Source organism: Mustela nigripes, chromosome 6 (assembly GCF_022355385.1).
Source record: "Mustela nigripes isolate SB6536 chromosome 6, MUSNIG.SB6536, whole genome shotgun sequence".
NCBI classification, from domain to species: Eukaryota; Metazoa; Chordata; class Mammalia; order Carnivora; family Mustelidae; genus Mustela; species Mustela nigripes.
Genome location: NC_081562.1, coordinates 47,000,831 through 47,026,595, shown reverse-complemented (window position 1 = coordinate 47,026,595; position 25,765 = coordinate 47,000,831).

Genomic DNA, 25,765 nt, shown 5'->3' with positions numbered 1-25,765 from the left:
AGCAAAACTCCTTGTACATTGCCAGTACTCCCATGGGTTAGTTTTCTTTCCCCTATTTTTAATCCCTTGGCTTTTTCTCCCTTCCCTCCCTTCCACTCTCCTCCCCTTCATTCCCCTTCCTTCCTTCCTTCCTTCCTTCCTTCCTTCCTTCCTTCCTTCCTTCCCTCTCCTTTCCACATTAGTCAACCAAACACAAAGTAGTGAAGTTACTTCCTCAAGATCACACAGTTGGTTAATATTGGTTAATGAAAGCAAGGGCTATAGCTCAAGTCTTCTCTATCATAATAAATCAGCATTAACTCTACTGGAGAAGTGGATAACGATGTGTGATGGAGTTGTTTCTGCTAGTGGTTCCAATTTTCAGATCCCATGTACAGACTTGACACGCAAACCATCATATTCCAAGCTTGAGCAGCTATGGGCCCCAACCAAACCAAGAAGTCCAGACAAAGGGTGCCAGGTAAACCTGCAAAATTATTTCTGTCGTGTCTCTTTTTTTGACTGTGCTATCAAGTAGGTTTAGCGGTAAATCTCAAGGACATACGTACAAGGAGAACATTGGTACCAGGCAAAGAATCCATTAACAGGAAAGGGGAAAGGGAGCAAAAATGGATATCTGACTTCTTGGCTACCTAGAATCTGAATCTTCTCCCTATGTTTGGGTAGTTCTACCAATTTGTGAGGCAGAGATTACTACCCACTATATTAGTTAAAAATGACAGATGTTTTCCCAGTTGCCCTTGCACTTAGGGTTCAGTCAGGTGGCTTACGCTCTAAAAAAAAAAAGGAAGACCTTCCTTATCAGGGTCCCCTTAGAACGATAGAGATTAGTTCCGGCCTATGGAGAGCTATCTACTTTTATCACTAAAGGCCTTGAATTTTAATTTTAAGTGAAATTAATCTTAACTGTCATTGACTCCAGGTGGGCTTGTGGCTGTCAGTATCTTGCTGAGTCCAAAACAAAGGGGATTTTGTTTTCTGAAACCATTGCATAGAAGCAAGACATTTTATCAGACTCTGCAGATCAGGGAGCTATACAATGGCACTTAATGCAGTTCGATGGTCTTAACCCAGATGGTCCAACCAAGATGAACTCACACTTAGGTGGCTGCACTTCTCACTCCAGGAAAGAGGGTATATTCCTCGGGAAACTTGAAGAACTGACTGTACCCCGCCCCCAACCCCAGTTAATTTTATAGAAAGAATCAATGACTAAGTGGATATTTTCATATCCCTCTCCTCCACTTTTGGCCATTTTCATGCTTTGTACCTGCTGTTGTCCAACATGCCTCAAGACTGCTTTGCAGCGTAGGGCAAGAAATTTACTTCAATGTCTACATGAGACTCCAAGCTAGCTTTCTGCATCCTAGTTATTAATAAGCATCCCCAAACCACTTATAACACTCTAGAACTGAGTTGCTTCTTTCTATCCTGCAGGGAACAAAAAAAGACACAGAGGTCTCAGATACCTCTGAGGCAACACTTCAGAGCTTCTTAGCCACATCCCACTCTTGTTTCAGTAGCAGCGATTCTATATGGGTTCCTGCTGAGAGTCTCACTCAGACTGCACCATGTGCCTCTCATCTCCCACCCCCGGGAGATTAGGTTAATGCCAAGATACAGAATGCCACAGGATTCTCTTTAGGACTCCTATGTGAATCACTGAAATATAGGGAGTGAATGCCCCATGAGGCAAACATTTGACGAAAGGAGTCAGCTAGTAGATAAAACCTCCCCTCTTTCTCCCTCCAGATGGACTTTTTGAGATGCAGTTTATATATCTTCCTGGAGGACGATCCTGTGCATTTGAAAAATCTAGTCTCACTTGGCGGCTGCCTACTTGATCGTCTTGTCTCACAGTGGCTTCTCTTTTTCTGTTTTATGCCCCTCATCCCTCACACCTGGAAATGCACTCCCTAATCGAGTAGACATACCACAAGCTCCTTGCCTCAGGCTCTGCTTTCTGGGTAACCCAGACTAAGACAACACCACAGAGTTCATAGACAAAATTATGCCAATTTCACTGTTACTGATCACTTTTTCTCACTTGGGAGTCTTCTCCGGCTCTTTATTCAGTTCTTCCTCAGCGTGTGACTTTGCAAGTTACTTAATCTCTGTGAGTTTCATATTATTTAAGACAATATGGAGCTAATAATAAATGATGCCTATCTCATCAAGAGTTAGAGGAAGTGAGAGAAAAAATGATTGTAATCAGTAAATACAGTGCTTGGCATGTGGTCAAAATGCAGTAACTGTCAGTTGTTAATATTATTACTATAAAAATTAGTTTTACTTGCAGGATAATGGATGTCTAGAGGAGATGGAAAAAAGAAAAGGAGTTCACCTACAGATACTTTGTGGAGGTTGGAGAGATATGTTCACATGCCTAAGAGCACATATCATAACACTATACAATAAATCGTCCAGCTTCCATTCTATTATCCCCCCAAAATCGATTAAGAAATCGAGCCATAACTCCTTCCAGAGTTAGGCTTTTGCAGCCATAGTGAAATGATCATTTTGAGCATTTGAGCATTTTAAAAGGCTCGGTAAGTTGTGGCCCGAGGTTTTTTTGACATTTTCATCTGTGGCTTCCTTCTCAAGGGGCCGCCACAGCCAAGGGATGGCCCAAGCTTCTCTCATCTGAAGCTCTCTGTTCATCGATTCTGAGCCGTGCCTGGGACTTCTAACAGGAGATGGCCTGCTTCTCACATCTTGACATTCTTTGATCCCAGAGTCTCAACTGTGTTGTTTTTGGCTTTTATATGCTGATGAAGAGATGTATGTGGACTTAATTTTCTTTAGTCTCTGGCTGCCAAAGATTTTGGTGTTTGTAATTGCACAGGGAACTATGATCAACTAGCCTTTTTTTTTTTCTTTTTTTTTTTTTTTGCTGGGTGTAGGTTTTCACAGTAGCGGGAAGTCAGAAGTGATTTGTAGGTTACTAAATCTTAGGCTTTGTTTAACATATAATTTTTATGGTCAGCGAGAGTGAATAAGGTCCTAATATTTCAGAACTTCATATAGGACGTAAGCCAGTATGAAAAATTACACTGTCTACCAACAAAGCTAGCTATTGCGTAATGTATCTTCTCAAAAAACTAATCCTGACCTCTCCTCCCATCTTGTCTTTGTCCTCCAAGTCCGGAATTCTTATTAAATGAAGGCCTGGTGCTTGTTTTTCTTTGGTAATACAGCAGATACAAAACGTCCCTCACACCGCATGCAAATTTACAAAGCGGATGCAGCTTCCTTGTGTCCCTCTTAACTGATGTTCTCTCCCAGAGGATCCCTTAGCCAGCTAGATAATGGAAAGTTAAAAGCCCAGTTGTAATATAAATATGGAACCTTAGTCTGAACCAGTTATTTAAAATCTCTCTAGGTTTTTCAATCTCTGGTCTCTTAACTCTGGTAAATCCTAAATGCTTCAGTGTTCTTTTGCTCAACTCCAGGCAGCTGGATGTGAAGAATAATATAGGCTGGTTAGGTGGCAAGACGGGGGTCCCCAAGTCTATGCTGGTCTCAGACGCCTCCTAGTCTCAGAAATCCAGTGGCTGGAAGAAATGTTTCCTCAAATGGCATTCACCAAGAGGCTACTGGCCCCATTTGTCTGCAAATGCCTTTCTATCCACCACTCTCTCAGTACTCAGACTCAGCCTTTCTGGGGCTAATAGTATTTCAGAGGCCTTCAGGTAAGGGGAGTTAGGAACTTTGCCTCACCCTCACTGTGGTAGACATAAGGAGCACTGCCCAGGTCCCCCTTCAAGCCTTGGTAGCTGAGAGAGTGATCAGCACATGGTCTCTGTCCTACAGCGCCTTCAGGATCTGCTTCAGCTACAGAAAGACATCTTGCCAGTGGCCACACCCTTCCCAGAGTGACCCTCATCTTACGACTGACTAACTCTGGGGGTATGAAGGCCTGGCCCATTTAGCAGTTTGCCATTCAACACTGACTGGTAGTTCTCGTTCCAGAGTTTCCCTTTGGGTTGGCTGAGATTCTGTTGGTCTCATCACAATCTCACCAATTTCTCTCTCAGCCCAATCCTGCTCCTTCCCTCCCTTTTTCACAGGGGTTAATCCCTAATAAACATCTTGCACCCCAAATTCTGTCTCAGCATCTGCTTTCAGAAAAGCCAACTAATACCACTGATCTATTTACCTGCCTTCTGCCACTACCTTCATGCCGTCATGAAGTGGAAATTAACTTTGTGGAGGCTCTTTCCAAAGGTTCTCAGTCTCCTTCTGTACAAAGGATATCCAGCAGTAAGCCCAGTGTTCCTGGACTTCCATAAAGACTCCTGTCTTCAGATACTTCTAAAGACAGTCCCTAACCTCTGCTTGAAGCCTGGTGTTCACAGAGGACAGGACAAGGTCTTGGGTCTCTCAGCTTCTTGATTCTATCTCTCTTTCTTATTATTCACAAAATTACTCAAGTCAGAAGGAGTAGCCTTTTGGCTTCTCTTTATCTCTTTCTTCCATCCTGGATATAGAGTAAAATTCTATGATCTGGTTCACCAAGTCTGTCTCTTAATATGATAAAGGTAGGTGTTAAATTTAGGAAATCTTTTTATTTCTTTACTATTATTAACATATAGTGTATTATTTGTTTCAGGGGTACATGTCTGTGATTCATCGGCCTTACACAATTCACACCGCTCACCATGGCACATACCCTCTCCAATATCCATTACCCGGCCACCCCATCCTTCCCACCCCCTCCACTCCAGCAACCTCAGTTTGTTTCCTGAGATTAGGAGTCTCTTATGGTTTGTCTCCTTTTCAGGTTTCCTCTGATTTCATTAGTCTTTTTATTTCTTAAAAAAAAAAAAAAGGTCTGACTTTCAAATCTACTCTTTTGTTGCATATTCAAAGAACCTATTTTGAAGGCCAGATTCTATATACTCTTTCTTTCTCTCTGCATTTCCATATGACAATCACATTTAATTCCTCCTGTCTTCGTTTCCTCATAGATTCATGGATCTGCCCTCAAGACAAATTTTAATTCTAATTTTAATAGGGACCATAACCAGTCCTTGGTGTAAACACAGGCTATACTCTGTTTTGTTTTGTTTTGTTTTAAGATTTTTATTTATTTATTTGACGGACAGAGATCACAGGTAGGCAGAGAGACAGGCAGAGAGAGGGGAGGAAGCAGGATCCCTGCTGAGCAGGGCTTGATCCCAGGACCCTGAGATCATGACCTGAACGGAAGGCAGAGGCTTTAACCCACTGAGCCACTCAGGCACCCCTATTCTCTGGTTTTTAAGCATCCCACATGGACTCTTGTAATACGAAGCCAGATATGTAAAGAAACTGTACTTCATTATTTCCTGTATCTTATCTGTTCCACCTCTGAGGCCCTACCCACCGAGTAGCAGAAGAAAATACACTATATTTTGGTACAATCCAGTAATGTCATCTGACCTATCATTTGATGTCTACAATCTCTGCATGGCTACCCCAGGAAAATATTCAGTCTTTTGGAATTCTGCTCTTTCCTTTGCTCCTTTTCTAGCTGGCACTAAGAGAAAAGGGGAGGTAGGGTCTACTGGCTTACTTTAGGCTGTGGGGTCACTATCACAGTGTGTAAGGAGACATACCAGTATTCACTACTGAAATCCATGTTTTCCATTCCTAGTTAGGGAAGTCCCTGCTCTCCACTCTAACCTTAGGCTTCTGCTGATCTCTGGCTACTTTAGTGCTTCTGCTTGCTTTCTTGCCTGTGTTCACCACCTCTGAGCTCCAGGGAACCACAAGTTCTGCTATTTGTTGACGTGGCCTTCTCTTACCATCACCTCCATACCCTCGCTACCACACCATATGGATGTAGCAGTTAACTTCAAATTGGACTTCCCATATTATGCCTAGACGGGGGAAGCAGGCCATTAGCCTTGATGTTTTTGGAGGCTTCCTACCTTACTGGGTGTTTCTGAAAGTGCTTCTTTCTACCTGCTCTCTTGAGATGCTTTCTGGTGCTCCCAATCCTAAGGAGAAAGGGCTGTTTAAAGGACCCTGCTAGCTGACTTTCTTAATCTCCTTTTGCTATGCTTCTTCCTCTAATCCGTGCTTCCTCTATGCTATATCCTTATCCTAGTCTAGACAGAAAGCCAGTGGAGAGAGACTCCAAAGAAAGAAATTTGTATTTTAGACATTCAGGCTTAATTCTCTGTATGTTAATAAAGCTAAAAGAAATTTAAAAATCATTTCTTTCTTAGCAAAACTTGGTTTTGGAGTCTCAGTTCAGTCTCACACAAATAGATAAACAATGATCTTCTTGTTTTAATAGGTATTTATCCTTTTCCTGAAGCATTTAAACCCTTTCTTTATAGGGTGAGAAGTTGCCAGCTAACAAGATTTATCAGACATGGAAAAGTATCTGACTAATATTCAAATGAATATTATGCCTGTTGTATAAAAATAATAAATACTTGTTACCTACGCAGCAGCGATTCTGCTTTGCATGTATTATCTCACTTAATTTTCACAATAACCCTGGGGGAAAGTATTATTATCCCAATTTTGAAAATGATTAATGAGGCCCAAGAGGGCTAAACAACTTGTCTAAGGTCACATAATTAATAAGGGTTGGACTGGTACACAAATTCAGGTCTGATTCCAGACCTTGCTCTAACCACTAGAATTTCTCCATTAGAAAAAGTCATGTTTGATCACAAAACACAATCATAATTTTGATCTCAGACAATTCTCATTTGGTGGCTTAATTTTTCTATTTAGTGAGCAACAACTGGGCATATTGTTTGAGAAACAGGCTTTGAAGATGATCTGTGTTTCTCTGCTTCTTCACCAGTAAAGTGGAGGTTATGCTACCGTTAACCCACAAGATTGTGCGAGGTTTAAGTTAATTAATATATGACCAGCTTTTGGCACAGTGCTTGGCACGTAAGAGGCTTCAGTAACTGTTAGCTATTGCTGTTACGAGAGTCTCAGGATTGCCCTGTCTTTATCTTCAGGCTGAAGATTTCAAAATCAAACGTTTAAAAAAAAAAAAAAAAAAGGAGGTTTTAATTTCTGACATTCATAAGTATTTAAATTGGGTTCTGTTTTTTCTTTTCTCCCTTTATCGCTTAGAAATTAACCTCTATTCAACTGTAGGAAGGAAAATCCTGCTGTGAATGTTTAGGGGAAATGGAGTCACCCTGTCAGAAATATCACCTATTGCTTTGTTTGTTGTGTTGCTCTGTGCGAGAAGGAGCAGTTGCTTTAATGAAACATTTCCATGAGTTATTGTTGTTGTTATTATTATTATAATTACCATTATTATGAATATTGTGCCTTTGCAGAGAGTCCAGGAGGGAGTAGAGGAAAGTGTGCAGGCTTTGCAGTCAAACATACCCAAGCCTGCATCCAGTTTCTAACTGATCCTTGGAGAGTGACTTAATTGAGTTTCAGCTTTTGTCATTTATGCCTACCTCCCTGATATAACTGATATCAGATAAAATGATATAATACGCTTCAGATGCCTAATATTAATTGCCACAATCCAAGAGCTCAGTGAAAGTTATTTTACTTTCTTATCTCTTGCCTTTTGTCCTTTCCCACTGCCTTTAATTTAGAAAGTTAGCCCTACGTGTATGGGGGGCGGGGGCAGGATTAGAATTTTGGAGATCTTATTATATAGTAAATGGTACGGGTTAAACTATAGCCTCCACCAGTTCACTTGTTGATGTCCTATACACTGGAATGTGACTTTATTTGGAAAACAGAGTTGTTGCAAATGTAATTAGTTATGATGAATTCATGTTGGAGTAAGCGGGACCCTAATTAATATGATGAGTGCCCTAATATAAAGGGAAAATCTGGACACAGACATGCACACAGGGAAAGCACTATGCAGAGACTGGGATAATACTTCTACCAGCTGAGGAATGCCAGAGATTGTGAGCAAACCACTGGAAGCTAGGTGAGAAGCATCAAACAGGTTCTAACAGCTCTTGGAAAGAATCAACCCCTGACAACACCTTGATTTTGGACTTTTAGCCTCCAGAATTGAGACATTGCATTTCTCTTGTTAAGGCCACCCAGTTTATCATGCTGGGTTATGGCAGCCCTAGCAACCTAATAAGAAAACAATGATGACTAGAGCCTAAATTAGAGACGTTTAGCTTAGAAATTCTAAACGTTGGCTTATTAAACTTTTACTCATTTAAAAAATTAAATTCTTCATTCAAAATCGAGAAGTCAACTGTTTATCCAGAGAAGAAGTTACTAAAAATGAAGAATGACAGATAAATCCCCCAAGGGATTTCATAGAACGCTACTATAAAAAATTTAAGAGTTAACATTTGTAAATGGCTTCTGATGAAACTTTTACCAATTCCCATTAAAATAATTAGAAATGATATGGGAAGAAATGTGACAATTACAATAATACAAAAATTGAAGACTCGCAATCAACCTTTTGCCAAAATTTAGTATACATATAAACCACAAGTGGGGCGCCTGGGTGGCTCAGTGGGTTAAGCCGCTGCCTTCGGCTCAGGTCATGATCTCAGAGTCCTGGGATCGAGCCCCGCATTGGGCTCTCTGCTCAGCAGAGAGCCTGTTTCCCTCTCTCTCTCTGCCTGCCTCTCCATCTACTTGTGATTTCTCTCTGTCAAATAAATAAATAAAATCTTTTAAAAAAAAAAAAAATAAACCACAAGTAGATGGAACTGGCCTGTAAATACGTACTGCGGAAACTGTCGGCCTGAAGGAAAGTGAGAAGACCCTTCGTTTCTCTCCCACGCCCATCTCTAGGCTATGCTGTTCAGGGTCTTGGCCCTAAGAAAAATGCACAGCCATAGGGTATGATTTTTGATATGTCTGGATTATTACTCAGCATTCTCCTATCCCAGTTAGTGTCTAACTTTCCACATCTGTTCAGAAAGTGGATTTCTTGAACCTAAGAGTGCAAAAAATAGGTGATGGGAATGGCTCAAGATCTCAGGAAATACTTGATTTACATTTACCAATTTATTACCAAGGATACAATTCAGGAACAGCCAAATGAAAGAGATGCTTAGGGCAAGGTATGGGGGGAGGGATGTGGAGCTTCCAAACTCTCTCCAGAGAACCTCAGAGTGTGAACCAGCCCCAAACTCATCAAACCTCCTTGTTAGTTGCTGTAGAGCTTCATCTCCAGCTCAGCCTTCCTCTCCTGCCCTGAAGTTAGGAATGAGGCTGAAATTTTAACCCTCTAATCACTTGGTCTTTCTGGTCACTGGCCTCATCCTGAGGCAAGTAAGACTCGCCCACCCCCCCAGCCCCCAGCTTTAATCATCTCATTAGCATAAACTCAGGTCTAATCTTAAGAGGCTTGTTATGAATAACAAAAGATATTCCTATCACTCAGGAAATTCCCAGGGTTTTAGGAGCTCTGTGCCAGGAATCTGGGATAAAAACCAAATATATTTATTATTATTATACCACACCCCTCCATAAAGACTGTACTGTTTTGCATTCCTACCAATATTGTATGAGAGTACCCTTTCCTCTCAGCTTGCTAAACTTGTAAATTTTTGCCAATCTGACATTTGGGTATAGTATTTCAGTTTCTTTTCAGTCTGTATTTCTCTTATTATAATAAAATTGGACACTATTTAAGGGCTATGTACACATACACATATATACATAGAAATTGTTTATATCTCATGTCCATTTTTTTTTCTGTAGGAATTTTGGTCTTTTTCACTTCAATCTTTACAAGTTTTTGATATATTAGGGAAATTAGTGCTTTATCTGTGATATATGTTGCAAATATATACTCTCAGTTTGTTGTTTGTCCTCTAACTTTGCTTATTGTGGGCTTTTTTTTTTTTTGTCTTTTTGGCCATTAAAATAGTTTTAATTTTTATATAATCAATTTATCAACTTTCTGAACTGTATCTGAATTCTAAGTCATCCTTAGATTCTTTTCCCTCCACCTAGACTATAAAAAAAAAAATTCATGTTTTCTTCTGGCATTGCAGAGGTCAATTTTTTAACATTTAGATCTCTGGTTCACTTGAAGTTTATTTTTGTGTGTGGCTGATGAACTGGTCAGATTTTACGTTTAAAATAATTGTCAAAGATGTGGCAAAATATACCTAGTAATGATTTAAAAAAAAAAAGGAAGATACAAAACTGCATGTTCAATATGGCCTCCACATACATAGAAAACACATTAGAACAAAATACACCAAAATGTTACAAATGGTTACATCTGGTTAACAACGTTATGGGAAATTTAAAATGTTTTCTTCTAAAATACGCTTTCACACTTTCTATAATAAACATGTCATACTTCAAAAGGAGAAAGAAAAGAAGTATGTGGTTTTTCATTTTTAAAAAACAAATAAGTAAATAACACTTGGCCCTGCTAGTTTTTTGGTAGTCTGAAACAGAGAATTAGAAAATACATATTTAGTTGAAACGGAGAAGAACAGGGGAGCAATATATACTTCCCTCTCTCCTCTTTCACATCTCTCTGCGCTTCTTCGCATTTTTTTCTCTCCCATTTTCTCACTCTCCAAGTCTTCGTAGCAGTAAAACACAGGCAGAAAATGAGCAAGTCTTCTGTAGCATATTATTTTATTTCTGCGAAAGCTACTTGGGGTGAATGCTTTCATAAAACACGTCGCAGGTTATGACAAGAACTCGGAGAGACCACAGTGCTAATGGAAAATGTAAAGCCTGTGGCATACAAATCTCCCCTCCCCACTCAGCTCACAGTCCTGCAACCAGGAACCAAGGGGGAAACCTACTATACAAGGCTTTCTGTGTTATCCTAGAGGGTGTAAAATACCAGGTCCCTTCATTTTAGCAGTTGGATGGTCAGAGGAGAATTATGGCTTCCTTTATTTTATGGCACTAGTGATGTGCAGCTTGTTCCCAGGACGTGCAGCTGAAAAATCAATGCCAGATGGCTCAGTAGGAGACAGGGCTAATGGTCTGTGCTGTTCTCAGTCGCCCCAAGAGGAAAGCTATGCAGTGGGGGTACTCAGCATTATCACATCCAGTGGTTAACGATGACATTTGTTGAGTGTTCATCATGTGCTGAAGTCTGTTTTACGTGCATTGTCTCATGAAATCATCATGCAACTGTGCAAGGAAGCCATTCCTATTAAGGCATATATATGTACGTCTCACAGGTGTAAATAAATAACTTTCCCTAAATCAGACAGCCTGGGGGTGGCAGAACCAGAATTTGAAAATTTGAACCCTTGCTGTTAGGCTCCAAAGTCAATGCTTCTAAAGTCATTGGGGGAAGGGTCAGTACCAAGAAGCAATAGCTTAACATATCTTTATCATATATTTATCAATGAAACTTGTAACATCCAGATAGCACAAGACTTCCTTGGAAGACATTTTCTAACAGCCTTTCTCCATGCAGGTTCCACAAGAAAATTAAACTCTACCAAAAAATGAGTTGAATATTATCTTTCCACTTCCAAGAATGGTGGCACATAGTAGCATTCCAGTTGCAAAGAAAAGTTAATTCATTACACAAAATGGTGACTTAGGACATTAGGTCTTATTTCTCTCTCCCCTTCTTCTCTCTTCCCATCTCTCTCTCTTTCTCTGTCCTTCTATCCCTCTTTGTGTGTGTATGTAGGTGTTTCCCTCTCTAAAGAAAGGTTGCAAGGGAGAGAGTTGCCTGGCTAACTGAGTCTGAGGGGCATGCGACTCTTGATCTTGGGGCCATGGGTTCAAGCCCCACGTTGGGTGTAGAGATTACTTAAATAAAGAAAAACTTAAAAAAGAAAGAAAGTTTGCAAAGATAATAGACCTACAGTACAATTTACAGCAGAATTCTCCCCAGTTATGAATTCTCCATTATATAATGAATTCTCCATTAACAGTGTCTCTGAAGGAGGTCTTTTACTCAGGATTTTATATTGATTATAAAAGGATAAATGCTATATTGCATAGTAGTACTCCACTATCAATCTAAGCAATCATTCATAGCACAACACTACAAATAATACACTGGGTGCTTCTGATACTTGCTCAAACCCTTGTTGAGGGATAGGTGAATCCTGGGCTTGGAGGATCAAAGAAAGAATCCCTGCCCTCCCCTGTCTAGGTCTTCTTTGTTTGTCTTATTCTTCTTTGCTTGGACCCTCTTTGGAGTTGCCCACTCCCTACTGGGACTGGGATTTACACACTACTATTTATGTTAATACAATTGCTTAGAGTTCAAACTCTAATCACAAAATTTTTATCAATAGTATTTTATACCTCTAACCAGTGTTGCTTCTAATTTGAAATGATGACACCATGGCACTTGGAATAGTTTGTTTCACTGGTGTATATTCTTTATATAACAACCAGAATTTCTTTTTCCTCTTTCTCTTTCTTACTGTCCTTAAACCTTGCCTTTTCTTTTTCAAAAGAGATTAACATTCAGATTCAGTACTAGCTGAAAAGTATCTTTCCTTTTGGTACTGATGTTCCCATAATTTATTGAATCTCATGGTTCAATAAATGGCAGTTTGGTGGCTTCATAGTGGCTTTCATTTAAGCAAAACCAGAATTGTTAGCTATCAATGATTGTTTGATGTTCCAGAAAATATCCTCATGTTGGATGTTCGATGCCAAAGAACATCTTTTTTCAAACATAAATGAAATGTTTCAGCAATGTTTGCCTTTTTGTGGGAAAGAAAAAAAGCATAACATTCTTGAAATGTTTTGAGGGAAATTGTAGATGTCTTGTAGACTACAGCTTGGGCTGAGTGATCTAAATACCAGCAACACTGGTGACAACATGAGAAATGTCACAATGTGTCATAAGTTCTCTTGTTTTTCACTCTTGGATAGCTGAGAATATAGAATGGTGCCAGAATTCCTGAACTCTTTCTTTGGTTCACCCTCTCTTAAACCTCCAGCCATGGGGGGATGGTGATTAATAAAAGTAAGGGTGTACAGTAAAAGCTCCTCTATTCCTAGGTAATACTATTGCCATGGGGTGCTGGGAAGACAGAGGAAGAAAGGGACCACTTAGCATAGTGCCTGTACAAAGACATATTAATAATCACTCTAGTTACCATCATAACTGACATTTACTGAGTGCTCAGTAAGTGCCAGGTATTACATTAATAATTTCTATGGATTTTTTTCATTACCACTCACAACCACCCACCGACGTAGGTACTATTATAATTATTTCATTTTATATGTGAGAAAACTATGGTGAAGAGAGGCTGAATAATTTGTCTAAGGTCACATAGCCCATGTGATGGAGCCTGGATTAAAACTCAGGCAACTCGATTACACTGCACTACATTGATCTGATAAATAAATGCTAAATATTAGCAAAATGTGATGCTTCCTGTGTGATTCTTTCAAACAGCCTAAAGCGCTGGCTATTCAAGGAGAAATTCCTAACTTAAAGAATTAAACTCAGAAGATTTTTAATGTTGCTACATGTTGGGGCTAAGCAGCTACAGGAGTATCATCCATAATCACTTGCCACTATCCTCGGGAAGGTAAAATTTGACAAAAAAAATTTCCACCAAAAGCAGCAATGAGTTCATTGAATCTATTCATTGTCTGTGTATTGGAATTGACAATTTATACATTGCATCTCAGATGTGCGAAAACGCCACTTTACATTTCCGTACCTCAGATGACATCTCCCTTCTTATACTCACAGATGGCTGGATGTCTTCTATGTCAAAGAGGCGCTCATGAAAGTTTGGTAGTGCCAGCCCAATCTCTCTGTCTCTGCCTGATCTATGAGATTTGGAATTGTGAACTACTTAAATCCCCATTCAAGGACTCTAAAACTCCTCCATCCTCCCCAATTTCTTTCTTCTTAAGATGGCATCTGATTGCAAAGGGCCTTTAACATCCTAATGGTATTGAGTCCACACACCAATGTTCTATATGTGGCCCTCTATGTTTTAAAATGTTCTAGGATTTGTTCTAATCAGGTATGGTAAGACTTGCAAACATGGAAATGATTGTCAACAAGGAATAAGTTTATATTCACAGATCCCTCGACATAAGAGGGATATACCTCATACCATATAGGGCCAAATGCAGAAGCACCAGGGTCAGTAAGGAATCAGAGGGAGCAAAAGGAAGGCATGGGTAAGAACTTTTATTGTGGTTTTTGTGGGAAGGAATGGGCCAGGCCAGGGTAAACAAAGATGCCTAGCATTGGCTAGTTTGAAAAATGTTGGTGGGTTCTAAGACGTAGGAACTGCCCCTACTTGTCTGATGCCTGCCCTGGGATGATTAAGGCAGGGTTATGGTGGTTTGGCCCAGTAAGGAGATGGTTGCTGATATGGGCTCTGGATTGGTTGATTTGCATTTAAAGATTATGCTCTCAGGTGAATGTTTGCTATCTCTAGGAGTTATCTAATCCTGAGAGGGATAATCTCTACCTATTAAGGCCCTGAGATATCATAGCATCATAAAATACAAAAAATAAAAAATATTATTAATATACTCTAGTTGAAGTGTCTCATCATATTTGTCTCAGATATTGCCCTTGGTCTTACTAATTCTACTCAAGTATCTATAACTCATGGAGCCTAGGCCTCATCCAAGCAAGAGAAGTTGCTTCAGGTAAGTCAGCTTTCTCTTTGAGTAGGCCTCTCTGTTCTCCTTTGCACCAATGATTCTTTTAGTTTTAATTGCAACTTCTGTGCAGTCCCAAGCTTATGCAGGTGGTCAGCAAAGGGCTTGAGAGCAATGGCAAAAAGAAGGCAGCTTGTGCCCTTGTGGGATCACTAAAGAGCCATCTTGCAGAATGCTTTCATGCCAATAGCACTCAGCTGCTGAGTAGAGTCAAAAATTCTTCAAATTAAATCATAGCATTTACTGCATTAAGAGATTAATAAGGAAATGCCATATGTTCCTCCCAATAAAGCAGAAAAAAAAAAACTAAAAAAGATGTGCATAAAAGGCAATTTCTCCTACCTAATCAAGTAAATCTATCAAAAACTAACAACAAACATCAGTCTAAATGCTGAAATATTTTTAAAGATTTTATTTATTTATTTGTCAGAGAGAGAAAGCGAGAGAGAGCAATAGTGCACAAGCAGGCAGAGTGGCAGGCAGAGGCAGAGAGAGAAGCAGGCTCCCTGCCAAGCAAGGAGCCCCATGTGGGACTCAATTCCAGGACTCTGGGATCATGACCTGAGCCGAAGGCAGCGGCTTAACCCACTGAGCCATACAGGCGTCCTTGAAGTTGTTTTTTGTTTTCCTAAAGATTTATTTATTTATTTATTTATTTGACAGACAGAGATCACAAGTAGGCAGAGTCAGGCAGAGAGAGAGGAGGAAGCAGTCTCCCTGCTGAGCAGAGAGCCCGAAGCGGGGCTCTATCCCAGGACCCTGAGATCATGACCTAAGCCGAAAGCAGACGCATAACGACTGAGCCACCCAGGCGCCTCTAAACGGTGAAATTTTAGAAGCACTCCAAGTAAAATAAGAAATAAGACAAGGATGCCTAAAATCATCCTACTATACAACATTGAACTGAAGTTCCTAACCAAAGATATAATACAAGATAAAAGAGGTTAAGAACTGGAAAAGAAAAGACCAAAATTTTATCTGTAGAATATATGATTATCTTCCTAGAAAATGCAAAAGAAACCTCAGATAACTTGTAAAATTAAGAGAATTCAGGAGATTATCCAACCTAAGATTGTTGGACAATAAAAAACAAAACAAAACATACTTAAATACTAACAATAAAGATTAGAAAATATAATTAAAAAACTTTAAATCAGGCAAGACACTTAAGGAGAATATTACATAACTCTGTTAAAGAACATAAAAAAATATAACACAAAAACAAAAATGTAATTGGGATACATACACCAGATGATGCTAACTTTGGAAAGGGAAGATAATGGGCCTGGCAGAGAAAATGTAGAGATTTTAATGCTTTACTTAAAAAAGAAAAAATAACTGAAGGGAATAAAATGTAATACTTGTTCATTTTAGTGGCAAATATTTATCATAGATGTTTATTATATTTTCTATGTTTTGGGCCCCCCTGTCCCCAAACATAAATAAAGGCAGAAATCTGAAAAAAGAATTTTTTAAAAAAATATTTAATTTATTTATTTGACAGAGAGAGAGAGCACAAGCAGGTCAGGGTTAGGGTTAGGCCAGAGATAGAGGGAGAGGAAGAAGCAGACTTCCCACTGAGCAGGGAGCCCCATGTGGGACTCAATCCCAGGACTCCAGGATCATGACCTGAGCCAAAGGCAGACGCTTAACCGACTGAGCCACCCAGGTACCCCTGAAAAAAGGATTTTATTAAAAAAAATAATAATAATAACAAAGATGTCTTCATTGGTTATTGAATTTATTAGCATCAAGTGTGCTTGGTTTTTTGTAAATATTTTTAGAAATATAATATCTTTAAAAACCCTATCTTGGGCTTTTTAGACATGCATGATACACTTCCTGGACTTCAAAAGCATTTGCGACCAGATAGTATAAACTACTGCAGTGATTCCTGGGCTTTATTCTAATAGATTTGAAAACATTACTCTCAGGTGGGTTTTTTGCAGAATCTGCACCCTGGTTTTGAAGCTACAAGTAGAGCATGAATATTCAATGGCCAAGCAGGACTTGGCACGCTTGGACATGTAGGGAGAGCTTCCAAAGCTTGCATTTTCTGCTTCTGCTGACCTGTTTGGCAAGAGAGCTATACCAAATATTAAAGAAATACTTTTACTGGAAGAGATTAAAAATTCTATGGCATAGTGAGGCGATCTCATGTGTTTTCAGAATCTTGTGTTCTTTCTCCATTCTGAATTACGGTAAATTCTAGTGTGTGCGGAGGTTTTATTTTATCTAATTGTTCCAGAGTTTACACACTGTTCAGAATATAATTTATAAGTTAATTTCTATGTTAATGACAACCACCCAAAGGGCAAATTTGATATACAAATTATTAAATCATTCTGTCTGCATATTCTCTTCTTTTGGACAATTACTTTTTCCAAATAATACCAGCCAATTGTACAACTATAATTACTTTGTGCTCTGCTAATAGAAGTCTGGTAGAGAGCTAGCAGTTAAAGAAATTCTTATCTGTAGCTACAAAAAAGATGGGTCCTTGGAATGCTTATAGACACATGTCCCATTTAAATACTGAAAAAATTACTGGGTTTCTTCATCAGAGTAGTATAAACGTTTTGACCTAAAATGCAAACATTTTGGTTTATTTTGAATTCACTGATCTACCTTGGAACAACTCTAAGCATGAAACTGGAAATTGCTTCTGTGCATGCAGAAAGCAGGCAAACGCAGATGTGATCACAAAGAAAAAGCATTCCAAACAAGCATCAAAGTGGGGAGGGGAATAAATTCAGGGTGTTTCTCCCTAATCCTCTACTAAAGGGTTTAGCTCTGAAACAGAGCCGCTGTTTGGCAAAACTATGAGACAAACCGATCCGGATTTGGTGCCCTTTTCGTCTCTTCTCTTCCCTTGAAGTCCTGATTCTCACAGCAGCTGGCCTGCCCTTCACAGTGTGCTATATAGACCTAGGTCGATATAGACCAGGGCCTCAAAATGATCTTACCTCTTCCGCCATATCAAAATCCTATTTCTGCAGTGCTATGCTCTGAGATAATAGCTCCAGAATAAAGCAATTCCTTACTAAATTGCTAGTGATGGGGTATGACTATATGGGTCTGCATATAGAGGGCTACTCTATCTATAATAGCTGCCTAAGGGTCCTCTGCCTGCTCTGCTACCTCTCCTGGTAATCAGGTCACTTTAGGGACCCACAAGACTGCAGGGTTATGAAGCAAATTCAGGACCAGACTCAGACCTAAGAGCCTGCTCGTGTGATGGTTACCCCTAAGTAACAGACCTCAATATGGGAGCCCCAAATATTGAGAATGGGTACATGTTACTGTCAGAGTTACAAAGGGCCAGCCAAGCCATGTTTGTCTAAAGCCACACATTTCTTTGGTGTCTCTCATGGTAAGTGGTACAAAGGGGAAAGTGTATTATTCACTTTTCAGATCCAAAAGGTGTCTTCTCAGAACAAAACAAAAAGTACCCAAGAATAAGCCATGCTGACTTTGTCTTCCTGAGTATTTTAGAGGACATGGCACTAAAAAGATTACAGATAAATTATAATCTTGAAAAATACTTTCTGTGGCTCAGAGCCCTGAGAGCACTCTGAATGTCAAAATAAATCTATAAATTCTTTCAGGCATCCAGAGGGGATTATCCTAGGATTTGAGGGAGGGAGACACAGCACAGTTACTGACTATGCAAGAAGTCACTCTATGGAAATAACATTAGAAAAACAATTCCAAAATTTGTAAGCATCTAACAGTCACAAGGAATGCCGATAATATTTTTTAAAGTGGACATTGGAAGATGAGATGGTTCTTCTTAAAATTTAAATCATGGGGAGGAGTCATCTCCTTAGAATTCAGAATAGAGCAGGAGTAGTCTATTTGTATTTTAGGTTTTCAGTGGTGGTGGTGGTAGTGTTGGTTGTGTGTATGTGTGTGGGGTTTTTTTCCCCTCCTTCAGTTAAAGACTTTAGAGTCTATCTTTGAGAACTAAATCCGAAGTAAATCCAGTAGGAGGATTATGTGGTAAATATACAGATGTTTGTAATAAGGACTTTTTTTTTTTTGTCTTTAAAAGTAATTATGTACAGGAAAGAGGATTGGCCAGCAAAAGGACATGGTTTTGACCTTCATATTAAAACTATCTGTGGAATATTGTACTTTCTTTCTGTAGTGTGTGTGAACGCACATGCACGAGCATATTGGATAACACTTAATGTACTATGAAGTGAATGGGAATTTTAAAGAGCTTAAGGAACTTTATTTTCCTCCATTAGAAAGTGATAGTCACCCAATTTCCACTATAAACTTTGATTCTGAGATATGAATAAATAAACATCTAACAGAAACTACCATTAGGTAACAACAGTCTATATTTTCTATTGCTCCTTTTGAGAAAAGAGGGTATAAGACATGTGGATGAGAGCTTTAAGTTATCTCAGGGAAATTTTCAAATGGGTAAAGTATTGATCTATATGTCTGCCCCATGAATTTATCTTAATAGTAGACAAAAACCAATCAAGAGGCTTAAAAATTCTCATTGGGACTTAATCTCTTCATCTATATGTTTTTCCAGCTCATGGCTTTTTCTACTTTTTCGACAAAGGTTGGTTTTATTCTCAGGTAGGTTCTCCCCTTGTGATACCAAGATGGCTAAACTGACATCTCTATCAGCACAAGAATCCTAAAGGAACAAACAATTCTAGTTTTCAATAGAATGTCCCTAAAAAACCCCAGTATTGAGTCTCATTAAACCACTATGAAACTATTAAATTCACTAATATATCCATTACAGAGTTACCATATTACATAGTACATACCGAGGAGCTTTTTCATTTAACTGAAATGTTTAGTTTGAGTCCTTGTTAAGTGGTGGCACACAGGTACTTAGCTGTCAATCAATTCTTGGGATTCAGGCATTGTATTTAATAAGGTGACAACATTCAGAATCTTGGAAGGACAAACTTGAATAAGAATGTGCTGACTTGACTTTGAGGCCTTAAGTAGCTTCCTCCAAAAAGGTTCTAGTTCAACTTTCAGCTGAACTACAAATGGAGAAACACACACATCTTTGCTCAAAAGGCTGTTTCTGCCTAAAGCTGGGAGAAACAAACTATTGTTTCTCTAGTGAACTGGAGAGGTAGAGAGGACAGTATCGAAAAATATATATACTCTGTTCTAGACTAATGTTAGTGCCAGGATAAGCATGGAGTAATAAAAAAAAATTTAAAAAAATTTGATGGAGTAAAAAAAAAAAATATGATTGAGAAGCTCGGAAATATTGTAGATATGACTATGGATCCCCAAGGATGTCCACATCCTAGTTTCCAGAACCTGTCCATGGCAATACTTTGCAGGTGTGAATAAATTAAAGATCCTGAAGTGAGGAGATTATCCTGGATTATACGTGGACCCAATATAATCACAAGGATCCTTATAAGAGAAGGAAATATTATAGAGGATGGAGTAATTGCAGGATTGTGAGCCAAGGAATGTGGATAGTCTCTAGAAATTGGAAAGGCAAGAAAATAAATTCTCCCCTACAGCTCCTAGTAGGAATATAGCCTCACCAACCCACTTTAGAATTCTGACTTACTGAAATGTAAAATAATAAATGTGTGCTATGATAAGGTATCAGGTCTGTGGTAATTTGTTATAGCAGCAATGGGAAACTAATACATGACAGAAGCAAATAATGTAAATGGAAAAAGAAAGGTAAATAGAAACCTTAGGATAGGGGCACCTGGCTGGCTCAGTGAGAAGAGCATCAGTTCCTTATCTCTGGGTTGTGAATTTGAGCCCCATTTTGGGTGTAGAGATTACTTAAAGAAATAAAAACTTAAAATAAATAAAATAAAATAAATAAAAACACATGGAACACATGGTCTAACTAGGAAACAAACTAAAGTGCAGCTACTGGTTAATAAAGATCAAAGGGAGTTAATAAAAGTGTAACAAAGAGTATACGTTTTCCTTCAAAACAGCCAGAGGTTATTATTTGAATTCATAATGAAGGAAATACAATCTTGGCACAATAAATTGGCTTGGCACTAAATAAAATTTTCTATCATAACAATATAAAGATTACGTATAGCTTTTCCACCTTTAGAGTTAACTTTGGGTAAAATACCCAAGACAGTTGTGTTTGTAAGACAAAATGCAATTTTCAACATCTTTGACAGTGAAAATGTAGTTTCACTGACAGAGTGTAGGTTACAGAAAGAGAATGAAAAATGAAAAAAAAAATGTGTTCATGCTATCATCTTAACATAATGGGGAACTAAAAGAGATTGCTGAAAGTTGATGGATCAAAAAGTTAGAGATTTATGAATGTATATTATAGCTATAAAGATGTAGAGTAGAAGAACTAAAAATAATATAAATATTAAACATATGAAGGAGAAGAGAAGATGGGACTAATGCAAATGAGATAAACTCCCATTTTCTTTTCAAGTTATGACTAGTTTTTAACTTATCAATCTCAGGCAGTATCCATTTATCAACAAATACCTTTTGGTTAAGCTAATATCCAGAAGAATTCAGGTCAGAAAGAGTTAAAAGAGATTAACTATGATAATGGGATGAAAAGTGAAATCAGAAGGAGCAGAATTTCACTGGTGAATTTTATCATGCATGTAAGGGGGAAAAAATGGTAATCTCACACAAACATAAAAAGTAAACAACAAAGGAATACTTTACTACCCTTTTTATGAGGCCACCTTATCCTAATACCATAGACATTATAAGAATAAAGAAGTATGAAAATTTGAAATATGAAATTAAATCCAGCAACATATAAAAAAGAAATGCATCATGATGATGTGATTTGCTCTAGGAATGCAAGGTTGGTTTAATATTCAAAAGTCAATCAATGTAATTTACCAAATTAAAGTAAAAAAGAAAAAAGCATATGATCACCATAACAGCTGAATAAGTATCTGACAAAATTCAAGAGTTGTTGTGATTAAAAAAATCATTGGTGATATCTATGGAAAACTTGAAGCTAATATCACACTTATTAATGAAAGAATGAAAACTTTTTCCCTGCAATTAAGAACAAAGTGAGGATATTCACTCTCCCTACCTATATTCAATATAGCCAGTGCAAAACAGGGCAAGGAAAAGAAAATAAAAACAACAACAAAAACGAGCATACAGATTGGGAATAAAAAAATCTTTTTGATTTCAAACACAATTGTTTAGGTAGAAAATAAAAAATAATCTACAAAAAAGCTACTAAAATAACTGTGGGTTTAGCATGGCCATTGGATACTAGGTCAATATACCAAAAAATCATTCATACATGCAACAAGCGTTGGAAAATAAAATTAAAAATGAACATTTCAGGGCACCTAGGTGACTCAGGCAGTTAAGCATCTGCCTTCAGCTCAGGTCATGATCTCAGTGTCCTGGGATTGAGTTCCACGTTGGGCTCTCTGCTCGGTGGAAAATCTGCCTCTCCCTCTCACCCTGCCTCTGTGCTCTCCCTCTCTCTCTCAAATAAATAAATAAAATCTTTAAAAAAATTAACATTTCAAATAGCATGAAAACGTGAAATATTTAATGATAAATTAAACAAAATATGTATAAGTCTTGTACACTGAAAAGTACAAAACACTAGCAAGAGAAATTAAAGAGAAATCTAAATAGAGAGATAAAATGGGTCAGAAAAATTAATAACATTAAGATGTTACTTCTTCCTAAATTCATATACAGGTGCAATACAATTCCATTCAAAATCTTTGCGTTCTTTGGTAGAAGTTAAGATGTGAATTCTTGTGCTACCTGGGTGGTTCAGTGGGTTAAGCCTCTGCCTTTGGCTCAGGTCATGATCTCAGGGCTCTGGGATAGAGCCCTGCATTGGGCTCTCTGCTCAGCGGGGAGCCTGCTTCCCTCTCTCTCTCTGCTTGCCTCTCTTCTTGCTTGTGATCTCTCTCTCTGTCAAATAAATAAATAAAATCTAAAAAAAAAAAAAAAAAAAGATGTGAATTCTTAAATATGTAAAGAAATGCAAAGAGCTTGGAAGAGTCACAACAATTTTGCAAAGACCAATGGTTTAGGACTTAGACTACTATTTCATAACACTTCAAAAATCAAGACACTGTGATCTGGCACAAAGATAGACATATAAATCAATGAAAAAGCAGAGATCATAAGTGGACCCAAACATACAGCTATTTTTTTTTAACAAAGGGGCCATTATTGGAAAAGATAGTTGCAAGAAAAATTGGGAAAATGTAGCAGCATTAGGTGAGATATTAAAGATGCTGAGTGACCGCAGAGAGCAGTAGAGGCAGAGAGAGAAGCTGCCTGATGAGTTCTCAAAGCCTGATTGAACAGACCATTTTCCTGTTTGGATGAGGCCCAGCTATTCTTGAAATCCCTTATGCCCTCTTAGCAGACAGAATTAGGTTATGTGTATGAAACCACAGATCTATAATCATCTCTGTATCTATCCATTTATGTACATATTAAGCTAATACATAAGATGTCTCCACCGCTAATCCAGTACCACAGGATTCGTTCTAGCCTTCTCTTCTTGCTTCATCCTGTAATGTCCCTCTCCATCACTGAGAAACCTGACTCTTACACTCACCATCCATTTTCTTACTTGTTCAACCCTTTCAGTCATTTTTTAATTGGGTTGTTTATCTTATTATTGAATTGTGAGACTTCTTTATTGTTGTGGATAAAAGTTTTATCAGGTGTACTTGTAGCAAATATTTTCTCCCATTTCATGGTTTGTCTTTTCATTTTCTTTCAAAGATCAAAAGTATTTCATTTTGATGAGAGTCCAATTTACTGATTCTTTTCTTTTATAGTTTGTGTTTTTTTTGTGTCCTAAGAAATTTGAGCTTAACCCAACATCTCAAAGATTGTCTCCTATGTTTTCTTCCAGATGTTTCATAGTTTTAGCTCTTACATTTAGGTCAATGATCCATTTCAAGTTAATTTTTGTCAATTTCATTCTCACAAAACTACTTTTGCATTTGTATTTATTTTGTTATATAATATTCAAAACAGTAACATGTGACACTATCATAAACAACTTGGGAAAGCACAACTGAGTCTTGGTAAGTGTACTACTCAACTGAGAGAGAAAACATGTAGAATACTAGCGAATGGCCTCCTTAGTCTTGGATCTTTAGCATTGTGGGCTTTAGTGGGTATGTTTTACTGAAGGGATGGAGAGTTTGGGTTGATCCAGCAAAGAGGTTGGGTGGAAAAAAAAAAATCTGCCAGATACACACGAGTGAGTTTGTAGATCAGCTTTATGCATACCAAACTAGGCCCAGATTATGTCTCTATTTTTGGATGTCACAATGTAAGAAAAACTGACAAACTAAAATAGTGCTCTATGAACTTTTCCAGAGTTTATGATTTCATGGAAGCTACCTCAGTAATACTCAAGTAAGAGACGTTGTTAGTTGCTTTTGTTTTTGTTTTTGTTTCTGTTTTGCACAGATTTCTATTTTTCTTTTCTAGTGGCCCTGTAGCTTTAAAGGAAGGGAGAAAAAGTTGGGAATCATGATTGAACAGGTACCCTCTTTGAGGAACTTAATCATTTATGAATATATGAATTCATATATTAAATATATATATATGAATATTATGAATGCTGGATAATATGTGTGGAAGTCAGTGTTGCCTAAGAAATAGCTACTTTCTTTCTCTTCCCTGGAAACAACCCTGACTTTATACCAGTAACTAGGTACCCAATGTAGCAGACACTAACATAGCTACAAGGGGTTGCCAGCTGCAAAGACCTGGTGCTCAGCCTCTATCTTGCTAGAGCTCATCTCAAAAAAACTTTATAGCCCTGAGGCATTTACCTGAGTGATCACTTCTTTGCTCATTTGGCCTTTATAGCAGCCAAAGAAGGGTGACAGGCTAATGAATAAATGGTGACAAGGTATATGATATCATAGGGAGATACTGATTCACTTTAGTTACTTAAGGTTGATTCATGAATTGCCTCACTAGGCTGATTCACATTTACATGTCTCAAGGGAGACACTCTCCAGTGTCCTTGAAGACAGTTTATCATTCTTACTTGTTTAGTTCCCCTAACTTAAATTTCTATCTCTAAACCTGAGCTTAGAATATTGCTTTGCTTACCTTCAAAATATTTCTAAGCTTGAGTGATGATGTGCTGTTGAAGAAAAACCTTATTTGATCTGGTTTAATTAAATCAGTAGTCTCATTTTATGATTTAGATATACATAATCTTAGAATACAATCATTTTGGTTTATTATTGATTTGGGCTATGTTGAGAAAATCATTTTTGCTATTAAAAGAACCTACTGAATTTATTCCCGGAATTGTGAACAGGTAGATTTATCAGTCTCTTTAAATTTCCTTTGGAAATGTCCTTTCAAATAGCAAATCATAAAAGCCAAGATTGATATTTTGACTAACCTAAAATGCAGTGATCAGTAGACGCATAAAGAACAATTTAAAATGCTGTTTCAGATAAATTTGAGGAGACATAAAAACGTAACAAAAAGAAAATACTTACCTCAACTCCATCATTGGAAGGCATGGCTGGAACAAGAATCAGCAATAATGACAAACAAGAACATGGAAGTCATTTGGTGCCAACCATAATTTCACAAAAGTCAAGACTGAGGCTTAAAAGGCTGGGTGATTAACTTTTGATCATATTTCTTGTCATTGGCAGGAGTCTAAGATCCAGGTTTCTTTACTTTTAGTCCTGTGTTGTTAATGGTTGTTGTTTCCATTAAATTTCCTATATTAGGGCTGATCACATCTGTTATGGATGTCAATGACCAATCTAACTGGTCAGTCATCATTATTCAGGTGATCAAAATGATTAGGAAGGTTGACCTTTCTGTTTCATTCACTTCTGATGAATAGACCTTAACCTTGTCATAATAACCCTAGCTTTTTGGCTTGATTGTGTGAACCTAAGTCTATCAACCTTTCTAGTTTTCCATTTTAATCCTGGAGAAAAAGAATTAACAGAGCTTAATGTAGTATGAAGGGTTGTGTAAGTTAGTCAAAGAATGAGAAAATCTCACCTTTGTAAAGCACTTCACAGATGATGAAGTGCTTTCATCTATATCACAACCCCATGAGATACTATGCCTACTTCGCAGATAAGGGATATGAACGATCCAGTTGAATTGCAGAGCAGGACTAGAAATGAGTTTTTCTATATTCAAATCCAATATTCTTTCAATATTCTACCTTTTGAAAATC